The sequence below is a fragment of the Dipodomys merriami genome, unplaced genomic scaffold (genome assembly GCF_024711535.1).
Source record: "Dipodomys merriami isolate MVZ:Mamm:240054 unplaced genomic scaffold, mDipMer1.0.p SCAF_3, whole genome shotgun sequence".
Taxonomy (NCBI): Eukaryota; Metazoa; Chordata; class Mammalia; order Rodentia; family Heteromyidae; genus Dipodomys; species Dipodomys merriami.
This window is the reverse complement of record NW_027204492.1, coordinates 18,573,091-18,593,114: the sequence shown is the minus strand read 5'-3', so window position 1 is coordinate 18,593,114 and position 20,024 is coordinate 18,573,091. Positions and strand designations below refer to the sequence as shown.

Below are 20,024 nucleotides of genomic sequence, written 5' to 3'. Positions count from 1 at the left end.
TAACCCCTGCTTTCACTATATTTGATGTCGGTATAATTTGTGGAGGAGATGGGGAAAAACAAGTCGTTTAAGGATACAGGTGGACCTGTTGCAACAATGAGAAGTAAAAGTTGTCATATCGAAAACGAACTTTACAACTTTGGTGCGGGGGTGGGGGGGTTGTGTGGGGGTGGGGGATTGGGTGGGGGGGTTGGGGGGGAGGCTGGGAAGGGATGTGAAGTTACGGAGGAGGCTGCAATGCTTGATAAGAAATGTACTCATTATCTTGCCCATGTAATTGTAACCCCTCTGTACAGTATGTTCACAAAAAATTAAAATTAAAATTAAAAAAAAGAGATTAGTTGATTTTTCTGTCAAATGGGACTGTAACTGCCAACTGTAATATAATCCTGATTAAAAATGTACAAAGTACTCGAATTAAGTAGAAAGTATAATAAAGTGAGCTAAATATGATGCTTCCGTTTTATACCTGTTAGTCTTGCCAGAGGTAAACTCAAATATTTTAAAATAAATGTAGAATTATCTGCTTTAATCTTTTATTCAAATGTAAACTGGTGCAATCACTATGGAAATCACTATGGAGGTTCCTCAAAAACCAAAAATAGAGCTGTCTTTTGATCCTGCCATACCATTCTTGGTCAAATATCTGATGGAGTTTAAATGAATACACAAGAATGATACCAGACCATCCATGTTTATTGCAGCTTTGTTCATAACAGCCAAGCTGTAGACTTTGGCAAAATGCCCAATAATTGATTAATAAGAAATTTATGGTACATATTCACCATGGTATATTATACTGCCATAAAGAAACATGAAATTATGACATATTGAATGTTTTCAGTCACTTGTGGAATCTAGTTCACTCAGTCTCTCTCTCTCACACACAGGGTTGTTTTAACTGTGGTATTGTTTGAGGAGATGAGTGAGTGGGGAGGAAAGAGAATTACAGAAGTTAATATCTAAATATATTGTATCTATATATGAAGATAGCATAAGAAAACTCATTGAAAGCTGATGAATAATAGTGGAGTTTGGGGGCCTGGGAAAGAGGAAGTACAAGAGGGTTAATGTGACTAAAATATAATATACACACATGATAAATGCTATGATGAAACCAATTTACACAGTTAATGTACAGTGTTCTCTCACCTATTGTGGGAGTTATGTTCCAGAGACCTCTGTGATAGATGAGAATCTGCAAAGTAGGAGTGTTAGATAGTCGTCCCCCACAATATCATGGTTTACCTATTACCACTTAGCAGATTTTCACCTATTGTGGGGGGTCTCTGGAACGTAACCCCTGTGATAGGTGAGGGATCACTATTTACATATTAAAAAACACCTCAATACAGTGGAGCTATTATAAATGAACTGTGATATTGTGAGGTTTGACTGTACAGTAAACAAAATGAATGGCAGGAAGGTGAAACAAGTTTTGTGAGTAGAAAGGTAGCAGCAGAAGGGGTTTGGTACTAACAGAGAGACTGAGGCTGAATATGGCTGAAGTATACCTGTATAAGACTAAAACATTGAAACCTGTAGAAATTGTTTATAGGAGCGGAGGAGTGGTAAGGGAGAGTGATTAGGGAGTGAATTTCACTGGAGTATATTCCATGTGTGTATGGAAATGTTACAATGAAACCCCTCCTTCTAATAAAATCTTAATTAAAAATGAGTAACCAAAACCCCTCTATATATCACCGTGACAATAAAAAAGTAAGAAACTACAAAAAATGAAGAGAAAAAGGGAAGAAAAACAGAGTAAAATGAAAAAAAATTATGGCCAGATCCTATAGGACATTCACGGTTTATATGTGGAAACTGCCTTCTTACTATAAAGAAGGAACCCACAGGAATTAATTCACTTGGCAAACTGCTGGTAAAGATGTCTCAAGCCTGCCAGGTTGTTTATCCTTAAGTATATTCACTGGACATTTTGACCTTTGCTTTTATTTTTTTGTTTACTTTTTCTTTAAGGTGATTTTCTTAAAACTTGACACTTTTGCTTTCCTATATCCACTTGCTGATGAATGGGAAGTTTCATTATTTTTCTGTCCTCTATGCTATGGGTACAATCACTTTCTAATAGGAGTTTAAAGACACCTAAGCCAAGGGTCAGATACACTAAAGAATAGTCTAATAATCTCTAAGGAAGTAACCTGGCTTGAGTAAAAAGCAGGAGGAAAGAATGGGTGCCAAGGAAAAACAAGATTCCCAGAAATAAGCAACTGTTCCCTGAGCCTAGAAGGCCATGAATGTGAAGCATATTTTCTAAGTAGGTGCCCAGGGACATTGTTGTAATTACTAACCAATGAGCTTCCCTTTAGTGCTGAAAAAAAAACAGATGGATATACTAATTAAAGGGAGGAGAGACAGAGAACAACATAATATTTAAATAGGGGAAAGTCATGAGAGAAATACTAGCTCAGTTTCTGAACAATATTATCTTGTTAACTCCTATAATTTCAACCATCCCAGAAACATATGCTACATCAAGTGTTTTCAATACTCTGCAAATGTAATTATCCTTTGGTCATGTTGGGCTGCAGTCTTGCTTATGTAGAAAGCTTTGCAGGCTACCATTCATAACTATATGTGCCACCTTTCTTAGGATTGTTTTCCTTTTCTTTTTGAAAGCAGGGGAAATCCACATTTGAAAAATGACATCTTGCTGTTCTTGTTGGCTTATTAAACAGGTGATGTGCAAGCACTTAGGAACATAGTAATAAGTAGTGCTGACCAACAATGCCAGTGTAAGAATATGTCAAGTCAAGAAAAGGTAATTTCCTTTTTCTACTCTTTGAAAGCGATACTGGAATGGCAGCTTTATAGGAAAACCTTCACAGTTGCTTTATTTTTAATGATGGAGAAAGGTAGATCAGATAACTATATTACTTTGATTTGTAATTGGTTGAGTGGACTTACAACAATTTGGAGAGTTTTGTCTAATATGTAAGTATAAGGTTCTCTGCTTTCCCTGGTCTTATGTTGTAATTTAATTTATGATTTTTGGTGATGCTATAACAAACCTTGCTTATCATAACAGACAAAGCGAGAAAGTATACTTATGTGACAATAGAACTGAGTTTCAGAAAGAATTGTTAATACTATTTTTAATCCTCTGAGCACTAATAAAAAAAGTATCTAGATAAAATAAAGGCACAGGAAACTAGGGCTTAGAGAAGTTTTAAATAGCTTCTCCAAAGCTACTTAACTAGTAGTTGGCATTGCCAGGACTGAAACACCAGTTTACTATTAAAGTTCATGCTCTTAGGGAAGGGATGACATTGTCCAAAATGAAATGTACCCATTACCTGACTTATATAATGGTAACTCCTCTGTACATCACCTTTATAGTAACAACAAAAAAGTTTTAAAAAGCACTAAAACAAAAAAGTCCATGCTCTTTCTAATATTCTATATCACTAGTCACTCTTCTACATTGTCTTGACAAACTACACTAGAACACCACTTTCTCCTGAAGATACAAAAGAACTGAGCAGAGGCTGCAGGCTTTGGAAGATGAGAGAATCAGACTACATGGATTCAAAGTTGTTGAGTATGGCTCCCACGAAGGATGAGAATAAGAATAAGGTAAAGGTGACAACCAGCACTTGGACTAATAAATTGCTGAGAAAATTTTAATTTAGAACATTGAGTGTTGCTAATTCCTGATTTTCTATGTTTTTATGAGGCAATGTGGCTGGAATGAGGGGTCTTAAACTGTCAAAATGGAATATAATATAAACAAGAAAGGGGGACCAAGCGTTTATTGCTATTTGTTACAAAGACCAAAGTGGTTAAGTTTGTTAAGTTAATGTGAGTTAACACAGGAAATGGCTTGCAGACAAACAGGTATAACTAATTCTGTATTAATAAAACCATTGAAGTAGAATCCAGAGCTGAGAAGAGCAGCTATCTTCACTTGTGCTCTGGCCACTGTATTTTGTTGTGATAAGCACATTAACAACTAGTGGGAGATAACTTGAGTGAAATGTTTGGATATCATTTTCTATAAGGAACAATTCAAGATAACCAGAATATTTAACTTAGGAGGGGAAAAACAGGATTATGAGAACATGAGTGTTTGAAAGACCCTCATGAGAAAAAAATATTAGAGCTTTTCTTATGTGTTTTATATTGCAAAGCTACAATTGAGGAAGCAGTTTATAAGTCAGAATGAAAAGAAATTCCTAGTAATTAGATCAGTCCCACCATTCAGTATAAAGTTGAGATGTTACACTTACTGAGTACTTCCTAAGTACTAAGCAGCAGTACGTGATCTGTTATTATAATACCTTCTCATGGAACTCCCAATGGAATTGCATGACACCACAGAGATGGGTAGTAGCTACATTGTAAAGAAGTGATGTTATACTCACCTGGAATATGTAACACAAGCTAGACGGGTATTTTCTTAGAAATGTAGTATAGGCAATCTTGTATTTAGGTGGGAGTGGAGGAGCTGAATTAGGTGAGTTTATGAGTCGATTTCTAATACAAGACTCAGTGAATCTAATTTACTTGTTCTCAACTTTTTAAGATCAAACATCATCCAATGCTGATAGCTCAAATATAGCATTCTTAACTCTTCATTGCTTCTACCTGTCTGTCTATATGCATATACATAAATATATATGTTCATACATATGGTTGTTATCATACATATACACTAGGGTTTACTACTATTTGGATATGTGAAAGTACCAAATAATCTGGAAGCCTGGTAATAGTCAATATATTAATTAAACTTATTCAACAGGTAAGAAAGTTGCATATGTTGCATTTATGGTGAGTAGGATTGTAATCACTGTCAAAAACACACAAGAAAGGCTTAGAAAATCCAAATTTAAAAATTATTTCACCTTAATGGCTAATCACATAATGATTCTTAGGTGTGTGTGTGTGTGTGTGTGTGTGTGTGTGTGTGTGTGTGTGTGTATGTGTGTGTGTGTGTGTGTGTGTGTGTGTGTGCTGGTTAGGGCCTGGGCACTGTTCCTGAGGTTTTTGTGTTCAAGACTAATGCTTTACCACTTGAGCCACAGCTCCACTTCCAGCTTTCTGGTGGTTAACTGGAGATGAGTCATGGACTTTCCTGACTGGGCTGGTTTTGAACTGTGACTCTCAGATCTCAGCCTTATGAGTAGCTAGGATTACATGCATGAGTCAACAGTGCCCGGCAATTCTCTTGCTCTTTGAGGAACACAGACACAGAGACCTCAATTCACATTTGTGTGTATTATCACATTTAATTCTTGCAATAATCTTACAATGTTAGTATGGTATTTCCATTTACAGGTGATTAAAGAGTCTCAAAGAATAATAACTAATCTAAGATCACACAGTGAAGAGAATAATGCTAGCATTTGAATACAGGTATTTGTCATGCTACCTAACATGGTAAATCTCTTTTCTGTTCTTTGCGAACAAAAAAGATTTTGAAAATATATAGCACAAATGGTAATTGCTATCATTAACAATACCTCACATCCAGATTCATATAATATTGCCTTGGCAAAAAATTTACATTCTAACAGAAATCTTAGTCTCTTTCACAGATAGGGACACATTTGGAAGCACCTTGTCTGTCCTATAGGTTTGTCTTTAGAAACAGAATTATGTTCTGCAAAAACAATTGTAGGAAGCTGGTACTGTAAAAGGTGTTCTTCTGTCTCCACAATCAAGATTCTAAATTGTTAAGGGATGGAAAAGATTGGAAAAGAAAACATTTATGTGCTATCACCTATTGTTTGCTTACGATACGCAGAGCCCTGAAATAGCTATTTCTGAAGATATAGAGGAAGAAGATCAAGTTCTCTCTCCATAGAGGGACTCTTAACTGAAGAGCACCCTTTATGGAGGCTGTGAAGGAATGCAGTAAATTTCCTGATCAGCCTGTTTCAATGGAGTTACATGTTCACTCTGCCTCCTTCCTTAGTATAGATGATGAAAGTTTAGAGAAAAGTCTGAAGTTTCACTGGTTCTTAATTAATAATTTAAAGAAAAGACAAAAGATGGTAGTGATTCACTAAATACTGTCAGCTCTAACTTAAAAGTCCTTGGCCAGAGCCTGCCATTTCTTCTCCACAACCTATGATAAATTATATACCCTTTGAATCAAACAAAACCACATATTCTCACTTCCCAGAAACTATCCATGGTGTGAAGACAAATTGCTTCTGTGATGATTCAAAGAACTGGTGAAAGGCCAGTGCATTTCCCAGCTTTCATATTTGTCTTAAACTTCCTGTTAATGAGAGGCAATGGACTTGCCAAAAGATGCTACTTGTATTTACCACTTTCCCCATCTAGATAGGACACTACAGTGTCTACACTACAATGTCCTATACTACAATGACAGAATCATGAGCTTGAATCACATTTGTTGCCCAGTATAGTTTCATTTCTCTTATGGACTGATTTCTAACTGCTTCACCATCAGCATAGGCGTCTTCATAAACTTAACACAAGATCTTTCTTTACATTGGGACCTTACTTTTTGCCTTCTCTTTTGCTTTAGCTAACATACTTTCTTTGTTTTAGATAGTGAGGACAGTAAAAATATGATTGCAAACCACTTCTGTGTATCTACCACAAACTATAGTTTTCCCTGTCTTAATTGGTACTGCTTTCTACATATTCTTGCCACCATTTACAACTTGATGTGGACCTGGGATCTCCATTTCCCTCCAACATGATTCCTCACTACCAAACTGCCTACCATAAGAGAAAAATAAGCAATCAATCTGGTCACTAAGCACAAATCAATCCTATTTTCAATGAGCTGGTAAAAAATGTAGATGATTATGGCTTAACCATCGCAGGATGGGGAAGATGCTTACATTTTGGTTCATTATCTCCAGCTTCAAACCAAGTTAGTTGGTTATATTTGTATGGAGTAGTTATAGACAGCCAGAACCAGGGCTCCGAAGACGATTTTCTTCTGTCCTCATCATAATAGGAGAATCATTTATGACTTGTCAGAAATGAACAAATATCTAGAGGCCAAGAGGCTGGTTAAGAGGTTATTAGAGTAGAGATAAGCTGTTGGCACTGAAAATGTAAAAGAAGGGTTATTTATGCCTACCTCTCATTCCTGAATGACCCTCTCACTTTGGAAGGGCACTAGCCTATGCAGTTGACCCAAGTTGTTTAACAATGGCACCTTCTATCATCTAGCCCCCAAATTTAAGTTTGTCTAGAGGGGTGATTTGAGGCATTTTTTCCTTGCACAAGGAGGTAGGGGATTAAGTTATGAATAATATGAATGTATCATTGCTTAAATGAATACTCAAAGTGAAGCCTTTATAAGATACATGAGGTATTAAACTGCACTCCTCTAGAAAATAGGACACAACTCTCTTTTTTTCATATAATTAAGACAGAAATTAGCTTTTAGGAGAAACTTTGATTTTCTGCTAAACCTATTTATACAGGCAATGGCCTTTCAAATGACAAAAGGCTGAACTATAAAAGAAATTGGGATCAATTATTCAGAATAAGACCCTTTTAATTCTAAGAGTTTCAACTAATTTTAAGACTTTAATTCCCCAGTTCAAATTTGTAATAGTCCATGCAGATAAAAGGAGATATGTGACTCCTGGTTTCAGCAGTGTATTGATCATTGTATCTCCCCAGTTAACTTTGGAGTTTCACCTCATGGGTCACTCTGGATACAAGGTACAGATGACCTATTACAAGACACAAAGTTGCTCTGAGTTGTGGGCCTTACATCTCTGAAGCAGGGCTTTTCAAGGAACTGCTTTGCTGAGCAAGCTCTTTGAGCACTGCAATTAGGCTCAACCAACAGTTCCCCATCCTGTGTGCATTCCAATAATAAAGATTTGCAGCATTGTGTATCAGCCTTGGAGCACTACTCAGATCTACCAAGTCCCTAATTTGGGGAAATGATTCTGATTGAGTTTGGAGTCTATAGTATATTTGGACAGATGTATTTATTCAACATGTGGAGGGCTGTAGGCAATTCAGATTCTAGTTAGACTGTAGCCACCATTTAGTAAGGCCTGCAGACAATAACAAAGATTAGAAGCAAATGTAGAGTGATGTGGTTAGTGGAAAATGCTCATTAGGCTCTTGTTTTTCCCGAAGTTGTGCAAATTCAGAAAAACAACAAAGGGCAAAGAAGGTTGATGCTGCAAAGGCAGAATATATATATATATATATATATATATACATATATAATATATATATAATGTAGCATATTATATATAACATGTTCATTATATAAACTACCCACTCAGTGCATCCCAGTTTTCAGAGAGCTGGGTCAGGAATCAAGGTGTCTTAACTCAATACCAAGCCATTTCTTCTTGGGCTAACCACAGCTAACATATTGAACAATATTATGTTCCAGAGACAAGGAAGCCCATTGCTACTTACTTGTACAGGTGCATTTATTTGTTCACAGTCATCTGTTTTATACTTGCCATTTTACAGGAAGTTACAGAGAGATCAGACTTGCCTAATGTAGCACAGGTTATACAGAACTCTAATTAGGCTAGATGGCAGTAGCTTACAGGTATAATTCTAGTTACTTAGGAAGTAAGATCTGAGGATTGAGGTTTGAAGCTAGCTTGGGCAGGCAAATCCAAGATATTTTTATCTTCTATTCATCAGAATACCAATTAGTTTTCTTTTATTAGTGTACTAATTGCACAAAGGGGTTTAGTGTGATAATTCCCTGGATACATATAGTGTACTTTGGTCATATGCACCCATCTGTTACTCTTTCTTATTTCCCTTCCCTTGTAGTAGTTGTCATCTTCACCATTGTCAGCAGCATCATCGTCATCATCGTTGTCATCATTGCTATAGTAGTAATAATTCTCTTCTCCCTCTCCCCTCCTCCTTTTTTTTGTACTGGTCCTGGGGCTTGAACTCAGGGCCTGGGCACTGTCCCAGAGCTTTTGCCCTTAAGGCTGGTGCTCTACCATTTGAGCTACAGTTCCACTTGTGGAGCTTTTTGTGGGTAATTGGAGATAAAAGTGTCCCAGACGCTTCTGCTTGGGCTGGCTTTAAACCGAGATCCTGAGATCTCAGACTCCACAGTAGTTAGGATTACAGGAGTGAGCCACAGGCACCGAGCTCCTCCTCATTTTTAAAAGTACTGGGGATTGAATTCCAGGCCCCATGCTTACACTTGAGCTATGCCCCACCCCTCTTTCTATCACTGTCTTTCACAATAAACTCCCTACGCACTAGTTTGCATGGTTTACCAAACTGGCTGTCTTGATTCCTTTATCTCTTCACTTTTGGAGAGATATTGGGACCACATGTTCTCACAACTCTGTTAACAGTAAATCCAATAATTTTAACAAGTGGTGGAGGAAGTTATTTTTCCTCAGCATAAGTTTTAATAGGTAGCATTCTAACTCGGATCACAAATTTTATGCAGTTTCCCTCTTATTAATGTTAGGTGCTTACTCCCCTGGAGTACTGTCTTTCCTGTTTATCCTTGTATAGACAAAGCACCCTCCACAATACAGGCAGGGTAATTGTCCAAGGAAGCAGGCCAGTACCTCACAAAGCACAAATAGTGCTACTGGGCTTTCAATCTCTAGCATCTTGCAGACAAATAGCAAATGCCCCAGGGTTCTAGAAAAGAAGCTGAGCCTGGTCCCCAGCATTTAACTCACTTCCTATCATTTTCTTCAAGTCATAAGTGGCCCACCTAATATTACTAATAGTATGGTGTCACAAAAGGCCAACTTCTTATTTATTTGTATACTCTTAAAAGACTTGTGTGCTTGTTATTTAATTATTGACATAAATTACATGTACAAATAGATTTCATGTTAAGTCCACAAGGATTATTGCTTCTTCATCATAATCACCCCTCTCTATAGTTGGGGGTTCCAAATATCATCTGCTAGTCCTAATTTTAAAAGGCCAGAAGTCCATTGAAGACATTTAAGGTGAAATGCCTAGAGGAAGAGAAGTTTTCCTTAAGTTTTTTCATTTAAAAAATGAAAATAATGTTAAACTCCTGGTGCTGGAGATGAATATTAAATAGAAACATCTTAAAAAAACTTGCCTGGGAGCTATATGAATTCTAAGCTATGAAAACAAGACACTCACTAGAAAACTGTAAAGAGAAAAGCGATCAGTTTGCTTTATCAAAGAAACAAAGCATCTCCCTCCAGGGAGGAAGAAAGCATGATGGGAAATCTGCAAACAATGGACTTCTCAAAGATTTTATGTGTTTGCTTAAAAACCAAAACAACAACAATTCAAATTCTACAGTATTGACAAGAGACAAAGTTTCACAGGGACAAGTACTCTCCTACCTTAGAGCACAGAGAAAAGATATCTGGACTCAGTCTATTTCCCAGGATGCATGAAATAATTTTTATCAGACAATAACTGCCCCTAGATCCTTGCCATGACAGTGCTAAAATTCCATCCTGTTGTAGATCATCCAAGGCTCAACAGGAAGGTCATTCATATCGATGGTGGTAGGGAGAGTGCAACTGTGGGGACACCTCTCCATTTATTTTGCAATTTGTCTTCCTGCCTGCAATTTTGTCAGCACATCTCAAAGTTGGCATGTCTGCTTTTGTCATTGTTTTTCAGTCTCCTAGTCTGCCCATCAATTACTGTTTATCTGTCTGTCTTTGTCTGTTTGGACGCTCCTGCCTAACTTCTTAGTCTCTCTCAGATTGTCTGTATTTGTTAATTGCTCTTGTCAGCCTGATTGTACTTGTTCCTTTGTTTCTCTCTCCCTCCTTCATTTCCCTCTGTCCCTTCTCTTTCTTCCTTCTTTTTTTTTAAATTTTATTTTCAAGGTGATGTACAGAGGCTGTGAGTACATTTCTTGTGGAACTTGTTATCCCTCCCTCATTTTTCCTCCCCCAACCCGCCCTAACCCCCCTTGTACAGATCATTTCCAACATATTGTCTCGTGAATATTGATATTGTATTGGTCCCACCTTTGTCCTTTGTCTCACCATTTTGTTGTTCCCTTTCTCTTCCTTAATTTAGATAAACATATAAACAATACCCAGGGTACCAAAGTCAAATACAGTGATAACAGTGGATAAAACATAGGGGAAAAACACAAAAGAAACAAGAAATCACATAGCACATTAAAAACAACAAAAACAAAGTAAAATCTCTTGTTTACAAGTCTCGGGTTTCATTTCATTTATATGTACATAGCTATTGATCTATTCTGCTCATCTGCTAGGGTTATCCTAGACATACACTAATTATTACAAATGAGGGAAACCATGGTGCCTATGTTTCTTTGGATCTGGCTTACTTCACTCAACAGATGCTGGAGGGGATGTGGCCAAAAGGGAATGCTACTACACTGTTGATGGGAGTTTAAACTTGTTCAACCACTCTGGAAAGCAGTATGGAGCTTCCTCAAAAGACTAAACATAGAGCTCCCATAAGACCCAGCAATCCCACTTCTGGGCATTTACCCAAATGACCCCAAACAAGGCCATATTAAAGCTACCAGCATAACTATGTTCATTGCAGCATTAGTTACCATAGCTAAGATTTGGAACCAACCCAGATGCCCCTCAGTAGATGAATGAATCAAGAAAATGTGATACAAACACACACACACACACACACACACACACACACACACACACACACACACACACACACACACACAGGAATTCTATGCTTCCATCAGAAAGAATGACACTGTCTCATTTGTAAGAAAATGGAAAGACTTGGAAAAAAATCATATTAAATGAAGTAAGCCAGACCCAAAGAAACATAGGTCCCATGGTTTCCCTTATTTGTAATAACTATTATATGTCTAGGATAATCTTTCTTCTTTCTCTCTGCATCGTTTTCAGGTCTGTCTCTGGTCATTTATCCCTATGTCCCTCATATATTCATGTCTGATTCTCAGTCTATAGTTCATTTGTGTCTGCCTGTCTCTTGTTGTGTTGTTAGTCTCTTTGCCTCTTTGTACCTATTTTTTGGTTTCTTTCCTCTGCCTTGGTTTTTCTTTTTTCTTTTTTTTAAATTTTTTATTTTTTATTGTGAAAATACTGTACAGAGGGGTTACAATTACATGGGCAAGATAGTGAGTACATTTCTTATCAAGCATTGTAGCCTCCTCCTTTGTTTAGCCTTCCCATCCCTTCCCATCCTCCCTTCCCCCCCACCGAATCCTCCCCCCCCCCAAGTTGTAAAGTTCGTTTTCGACATGACAACTTGTACTTCTCATTGTTGCAACAGGTCCACCTGTATCCTTATTTCTGCTTGGTTTTTCTGTCATTCTGTCTCTCCATATGTATCTTTTTGTTTTGTTGCTTGAGTTACCTGCTTGTTTATGTGTTGGATACCTGTCCAGTGTGCCTGTTTTCTTGTTTATCTTCATGTCTGAATGGTTTTTACTTGTCTTTGCTTTTTTCTGTCTGTCTACCTGACTGTATAGTTTTTCACTTACTCTATTCCTCCTGTATTTTGTGAGACAGGGACAAATCTACCTCTTTTTGTTGTCCTTGTCTTTTTAACCTCTGTTCTCTTTCTATTTTATGTATATAGGACTCTTCATCTTGCTGTGATCCTCTCAGGTTTTGTTTCTTGTCTTTCAGTATGTCACACATTGTCAAATTCTGTCTTTTCTGTCTGTTCTCTCTTTCCAATTGTCAAACTCTCTGTTTTAGGATTAGCATCTTGGTCCATTGACATTTTACTGTCAATCTGTCCTCATGCTCCTTCCTCTCTGGTAGTTGTCCTATCTCTTCCTATCATTCATGTTGTATCTACTTCTTTTGGCCTATGCTCTCTTCTGTATCTCACATTAGTCCCTCTTTCTCTATTCCTCTTTTTGTGTCTACTTGTTCTATCTCTTGTCTTTTGACTCTGTCTGCCCCTCCCAGTTTTTATCAATATCTTACTCCACTTGTGAAACCTCTATCTTCTTGACTGTCTATATGTATTTGTCAATCTCCCTGTGGTCTGTTGATCAAATTTCCTATCATTGTCTCCAATATTTATGTCTTCCTTTCTCACTCATTAGTCTTACTTTCCCCTACTTCTCTATCTCTTATTCAAGTGATATTCACAAAGCACAAATTAACTATTATTTCTGTGCCAGTACCAATGTTTGAAATCAGGATCTCTAACCGTTGCTCAGCTTCCTTATTTACAGCTGGTGCTCTAGTCCAGAATTTTGATGGTTAATTAGAGATGTAGTCTCCAACTTTTTCTTTCCTCAGGGTTGGCTTCAAACTGTGATCCTCCAGGTATGAGCCTTCTAAATAGCTAGGATTACAGATGTAAGCCACAGGTACCTGGCTAAACTAATCATTTTGAGAACAATTTAGTGGCATTTAGCACATTCAAAATGTGCAACCACCACCTCTCTCCAGTCTGCAAACATTTTCCTTACTTCCACAGGAAAGCTTGTACTCATTAAGCAGTTGTCCCCCAATTCCCCTTTCACTCTGCCAGTAGCCCCTGACAATTACTAATTTTCTTTTAGTCTCTATTGGATTTATCTATTCTGGAAATTTCACATAAATGGGCTTACACACCATGTGAAATTTTGTGCCTGGTTTCTGTCATTTACTAACATATTTTCAAAGTTCATCTAACTTGTAGCATGCATCAATCAGTATTTCATTTCTTTTTATGGCTGAATAATATTCTACTGTATGGAAACATAACAATTTGTTATATAGCAATGTGTTATGGATACATAACTATCTATTATTCCATCTTTTGGCAATTGTAAATAAAGCTGCTAGGTACACACGGATGTCTTGTCTGACAGATACTTGTCTGAGTACCTGTTTTCAGGTCTTTTGAGTATATACTCAGGATCAGAATTACTGAGTCATACTGCAATTTTACGTTTACATTTTTTTGTGTGTGCTGGCCCTGAGACTTGAACTCAGGGCCAGGGCATGGTTCCTGAGATTCTTTTTCTCAAGGCTCTATCACTTGAGCCACAGAGCAACTTCTGCTTTTTCTGAATAGTTTATTAGAGATAAGCGTCTCATGGAATTTCTTCCCTGAGCTGGCTTGGAACTACAATTCTCAGATCTCAGGCTCCTGAGTAGCTAGGCATGAGGCACCAGTGTCCAGCCTATGTTTACACTTTTGAGGAAACACCAAACTGTTTTTCAAGGAGCTACTTTATATTCTCAGTAGAGATTAATTTTTCAAGAGTTAATTTCTGGGCTGGGAAGGTAGCTCAGTGGTAGAGCACTTGCCTTTCATGCATGAGGCCCAGGGTTTGATTCCTCAGCACCACATAAGCAGAGAAATCTGCCGGAAGTGGCACTATGGCTCAAGTGGTAAAGCACTAGCCTTGAGCTGAAGAGCTGAGGGACAGCGCCCAGGCCCAGAGTTCAGGCCCTACGACAGGACCAAAAAAAAAAATAAATAATAATTTCTGGGTTTTTTTTGGTATGTTAGCCATCATGGTGGTTGCAAAGTAATAATCATTGTGGTTTTAATTTGCATCTTCCTAATGATGAATGAAATTAAGCATGGCTTCATGTGCTTGTTGGCCACTTGGTATATCTTCTTTGCAACAATGTCTATTCATGTCCCTAGCCTGTTTTGATTAAATGACTTCTTGTTGTTGAACTGGAAGAGTCCTTATATGTTGTAGATTTTAGTTTTTCACCAGACATATAATCTACAAATACTTCATTGGTATCTTTCTCACAGCCAGTTTTTCAGATTCTTTTTGACTTTTTCAGTGTTGATCTCTTTGTGTCAATCTGTCTGTTACTGTAAGTCTTTATAAGGCTCTACTTGTTCATTCTCTTTTGTCCTGTCATTCCCATTCCTTTCATTGTCTCCCTCTAATTCCCTCTTTCTCTACCCAGTCTACTAGTCCTTTTAGTCATCTATCTCTCCCCTTTCCTCTCTTTTTCTTACTCGCTCCTAATATCTGTTTGTCTCTTCCATCCCCATCTCTCTGTTTAAATTTCTCATTCTGTCTCTCAATCTAAGTCTACTTCTGATTCTCTTGATCCCTTTTCTGTGTCTACATGTCTCAAAAGTCTTACTTCTTTTCATCCCTCCTGATCTTTCTTTACCTATTTCTCTACCTGTCAGTCTCTTTAGTCTACCTCTTAGTCATTTTCTCCATTTGTCTATTTCTTCTTCCTCTCTCTCTCTCTCTCCTCTCTCTCTTTCTCTCTCTCTCTCTCTCTCTCTCTCTCTCTCTCTCTCTCTCTCTCTCTCTCTCTCTCTCTCTCTCTCTCTCTCTCTCTCTCATATTGCCTCTTTTGCTAACTTCTACATAGCTGTCAGGCCAAGTATCTGTTTTATAGACTGTATTTTCTTTTTTCTTTCTCCCTCTCTATATATCTGCTTTTCTCTCTGTCTCCTCCAATTTTTGTTTCTATGTTGGTCTGTCTCTGTCTTTGTGTGCATCTCTCCTTCTGCTCAATGTTCCTTGAACCTACTCACTCAATTTTTTCTGCTTCCTTCTGTTTTTCTGTCACCCATTCTATCTCTCTTCTTTCTCTAAAACAGTGTCCCCAGCAAATCATCTATCTAGTTTCAAGATTTGTCTGTATATATGAGTATAACTCACTCCCCTCTTCTATCAACTCCTCCTCCTTCAGAGTCTTCTCCCTCAGGTTCTGTCTCATCTCTCTCTTTTAATCTTTCTACTCTCTGGGTCTTTATTTATCCTCTTTTCTCTCTTTTGGACTTTGTAATTTTATTTTTTTGGTATATTTGTTCTCTCTGTGTTCTATATTTCTGTTCTTCCTTCTTTCCTTTTCCACTGTCTCTATCAGTCTTCCTGTATTTCCTTCTGTCTATATGTCTATATCTTTTGATATGTTTTCATCTCCCCTTATGTGTTGGTCTTTATCTCATTTATTTAACTGTGCACAAACCTCTGTTTTCTTATTGACTTATTACCTCTTACAGGCATAAAACAAAAATGTAAATTTAGGAACAATCCCATTTAAATCATTTCTCCAATACTTCCATATCAAAGAGTTGAAGTACATGATATTTTCAGACATGTGGATGTGGAATCCTAATTAGGTAGAGTATCATACTTTTAAAATGATATCTTACAGTATGTTTCAAATTGCTGTCTATGGCTGTTGTACCTTGCTTCTGAATAGTGCATATGAGGACATTTTCAATACTGTTTGTTCAATACTGATTTCCTCTTTAAACATACTTGTCCTGTGCAGCTTCTGAGGAAGAATTTGAAAATATACTTTTTATAATTTTGGGAAGCTCATTAATAATTTCTATGGACTGAATGGATCTCATATTTAAAACTGTATTCAATAAATATATTCTCCTGGCATGTTGTGCCCATTTTCTGGAAGAATAAGCTTGACATGAGGCCAATGGAGGGAAAAGAATATTAATCAGCAAAGTGACCTGTGGCATGGGAAAATAATCCATAGCATAAAAATTCTAACTTATTAGTTGGGCAAGAGAATTGGCACTGGTTGTCTCTGAAAAAGATGAAAACTGGGGAAGCATAAAGCATATTTATTCAAGCAAAGCTGTTACTTCCAAATGTCTTGGCATAACGTATCCTGCACTGTAATAAACAAATTTTTACCTTTGGAGGCACAATGCTACATTATTTTCAATATTAAAGCACAAAATTTACATATATTCTGTATGAATTCTCAAATCTTTATTACTCACTCTTCTATTTTCTTCACCTGCAATAATTTCCTTGGAATGAAGATGCCAAATTTCCTGTAAGGATCTGGCAAGATCCATCTGTCTATAATACCAGTCTTGTCCTTCTTCCCCTAACCTTGCCAGAATTAGCACATCTCTGTTGATTCATGCATATGATCTCTTAAAAATTTAACCTCTTGGGCTGGGAAGTTGGCTCAGTGGTAGAGTGCTTGCCTCACATACATGAGGCTTTGGGTTCAATTCCTTAGCACCACATAAGCAGAAAAAAGCCAGAGGTGGCGCTGTGGCTCAAGTGGTAGGGCGCTAGCTTTGAGCTGAAGAGCTGAAGGACAGTGTTCAGGACCAGAGTTCAAGCCCCATGAACAACAACAAAAAAAATTTTTTAAAAAAATTATCCTCTCAACCAAGAGACATGCAGGATACATTATGTTCAACATGTACATGTGATAGTATAAAGTTATATAGTTAAGAGGGCAGATCCAATGAATCCATACAGTGTAGATCCAGGAATGTTTTGTTACTGTACATTATATTTTTATGAAAATGCAAAACAAATAGCAGCAAAAATAATCTTTTGTGCTTGAGTTCTATGAATACATATTTTTTGTGTATGTTAATGCTAGCTAGGGATTGAACTCAGAGTCTGTGCACTGTCTCTGGGCTGTTTTGCTCAAGGCTAGTCTTCTACCACTTGAGCCACAGCTCTACTTCAAGCTTTTCTTGGTGGCAAATCTGAGATAAGAGTCTCACAAATTATCCTGCCCAAACTTGCTACAAACCACAGTCCTTAGATCTCAACTTCCTGAGTATCTAGTTGTATAGGTGTAAATCATTTGTGACTCGTTGTTTTTGATTTTTTGTATCAGATATGCAGCCAAGGCTGGACTTGAACTAACTGTATGGCCTGGTTTGGCCTGCAGCTTACAATCCTTTTGCCTCAGCTTCCTAAGTGCTAGGAAAACATGGGTGCAATGTAACACTTTGCCTTCTGTCTGAACTATTTATACTGTAGGACAGCTAGAAAGTAAAGGAAGTATGACATTAAAAAGTCAGTAGTTCAAAAATGGTCCTGCCCAATTCATGTTGTTTGAATTCATTTACCATTGCTCTGCAGAATGGTAATTTTAGCTGTACTTATGTGCTGCAACCATTGGGGGTGATCATATGTCTATTTCATTATATGTATTTTTAAAAATTTGAATTAGAGAAAATTGTAGATATAATTGCAATTTAAGAATAGAGATATTATGTACCCATTAATCATTCCTCCAAATGGGAGCATCTTGAAAAACTATAGTATAATATCATAACCATGATACAAACATTGATATAGTTAAAAGAGAAAATTTCTATCACCATAAGTATCTTTCATGTTGCCCTTTTACAGTGATTCTGTCTTTCTGTTCTATCTTCTCCCTTTTTACACCTTGGTAACCAGCAGTCTGATTTTCAATTTAATAATTTTGCATTGGAAGAATTTTTGTTTCCATATAAATGAAGACAAAAAGATTAAAAAAAACAAGACCCCAGTGATATACTGTCTACAAGAGACTCACTTTACCTGTAAGAACACACATAGTATAGAGGTGAGGTGACAGGAAATGACATTCCATGTGAATAGAAACTACGAGAATAGAAATAACTATAAACAAATTCAAACACTATAAAAGAGAAAATAGTGACAACAGGGTATAAACCATAGGGGGGAAACACAAAAGAAAAAAGAAGTAACATAGTACATTAAAAACAATAACAACAAATAAAAACTTCTGTGTCCATGTCTTGGAGTTCTTTTTGCTTAGCATCATCCTATATGCTCATATGTACATAGCTATTGAGCTATTCTGCTCATCTGCTAAGATTATCCTAGATGTATACTAATTATTACAAATAAGGGAAACCATGGGACCTATGTATCTTTGGGTCTGGCTTACTTCACTTAGTATGATTTTTTCCAAGTCCTTCCATTTCCTTAATAATAGGGTAGTGTCATTTTTTCTGATGGAAGCATAGAATTCCATTATATATACATATGTGTATATATATATACATATATGTATACACACACACACACACACACACACACACACACACACACACACACACACACACACACACACACACACACACACACACACACACACCCCACAGTATTTGCCCTTGGTACCCTGGATATTGTATATATGTTCATCTGAATTAGGGAAGGAAAGGGAACAAAAAATGGTGAGACAAAGGACAAAGGATAACAGGGGAACCAATGCAACAGTGATACAAGATACTATGTTGGAAATGATCTGTCCAACTTGGGGGGTGGAGGGAGGGAAGGAGGGAGAAAAACGAGGGAGGGGGTAATAAATTCAGCAAGAAATGTACTCATTACCTTACTTATATAACTGTAACCCCTCTGTACATCACCTTGACAATAAAATTAAAATAAAGAATATAAATTTATTCAATAATTTTAAAGAGGCCAATTCATCAAGAAGATATAATAATTATATATGTAGTTCACACTGAAACACTTAAATATAGAAAGCAAATATTAACAAACCTAAGAGGAGATCAATTGTAATATAATAGTAGTGGGACTTAATATCCCACTTTCAGCAATAGACAGATCATCCAGACAGAAAGCCAATAACCATATATTAGACTTAGTCTACACATTAGAACACATTAGAACATATGGCCCTAAAAGACATTTATAAGACATGTCATCCAATGGTGGCAGAATATAAATTCTTCCTATATAAACATACAGCACAATCCAGGACAGATTATATGTTAGACCACTGAACAAATCTTAACAAATGTAGGAAGACTGAAATTCTGTCCAGTACCTTTTTTGAGTAAAAAAGTTGAAATGGTATGAAAGCATAAATCAATAGCAGAAAAAATTCATAAAACTCACAAGGGGGCTGGGAAGTTGGCTCAGTGGTAAAGTACTTGCCTTGCATGCATGAGGCCCTGGGTTCGATTCCTCAGCACCACATAAGCAGAAAGAAGCTAGAAGTAGCACTGTGGCTCAAGTGGTAGGGTGCTGGCGTTGAGCTGAAGAGCCGAGGGACAGCACCCAGGCCGAGTTCAGCCCCCACGACCGGCAAAAACAAAAACAAAACAAAAAACAAAACAAAAAAATCTTCACAAATAAATAGGAATTAAACAGCATGCTCTTGAACAACCAGTGGTTCAAAGAAAAAAAAATGACATGGAAACTGAAAGTTGGTCCTGGGGCTTGAATTGAGAGCCTGGGAGCTGTCCCTGAGCTTTTTTTGCTCAACACTAGTGTTCTACCACTTGAGGCACAACCTGACTTCTTGCTTTTTGGTGTTTAATTGGAGATAAGAGCCTTACACACTTTCCTACCAGGGCTGGCTTTA

At 37.2% G+C, this 20,024-nt stretch overlaps 1 protein-coding gene across 6 annotated transcripts in view; it reads right to left on the bottom strand.

Annotated features, from left to right (window-relative positions):
• Positions 1 to 20,024, bottom strand: part of Enox2 (ecto-NOX disulfide-thiol exchanger 2) — a 325,263-nt gene that overhangs the window by 131,913 nt on the left and 173,326 nt on the right. The window lies entirely within an intron of this gene.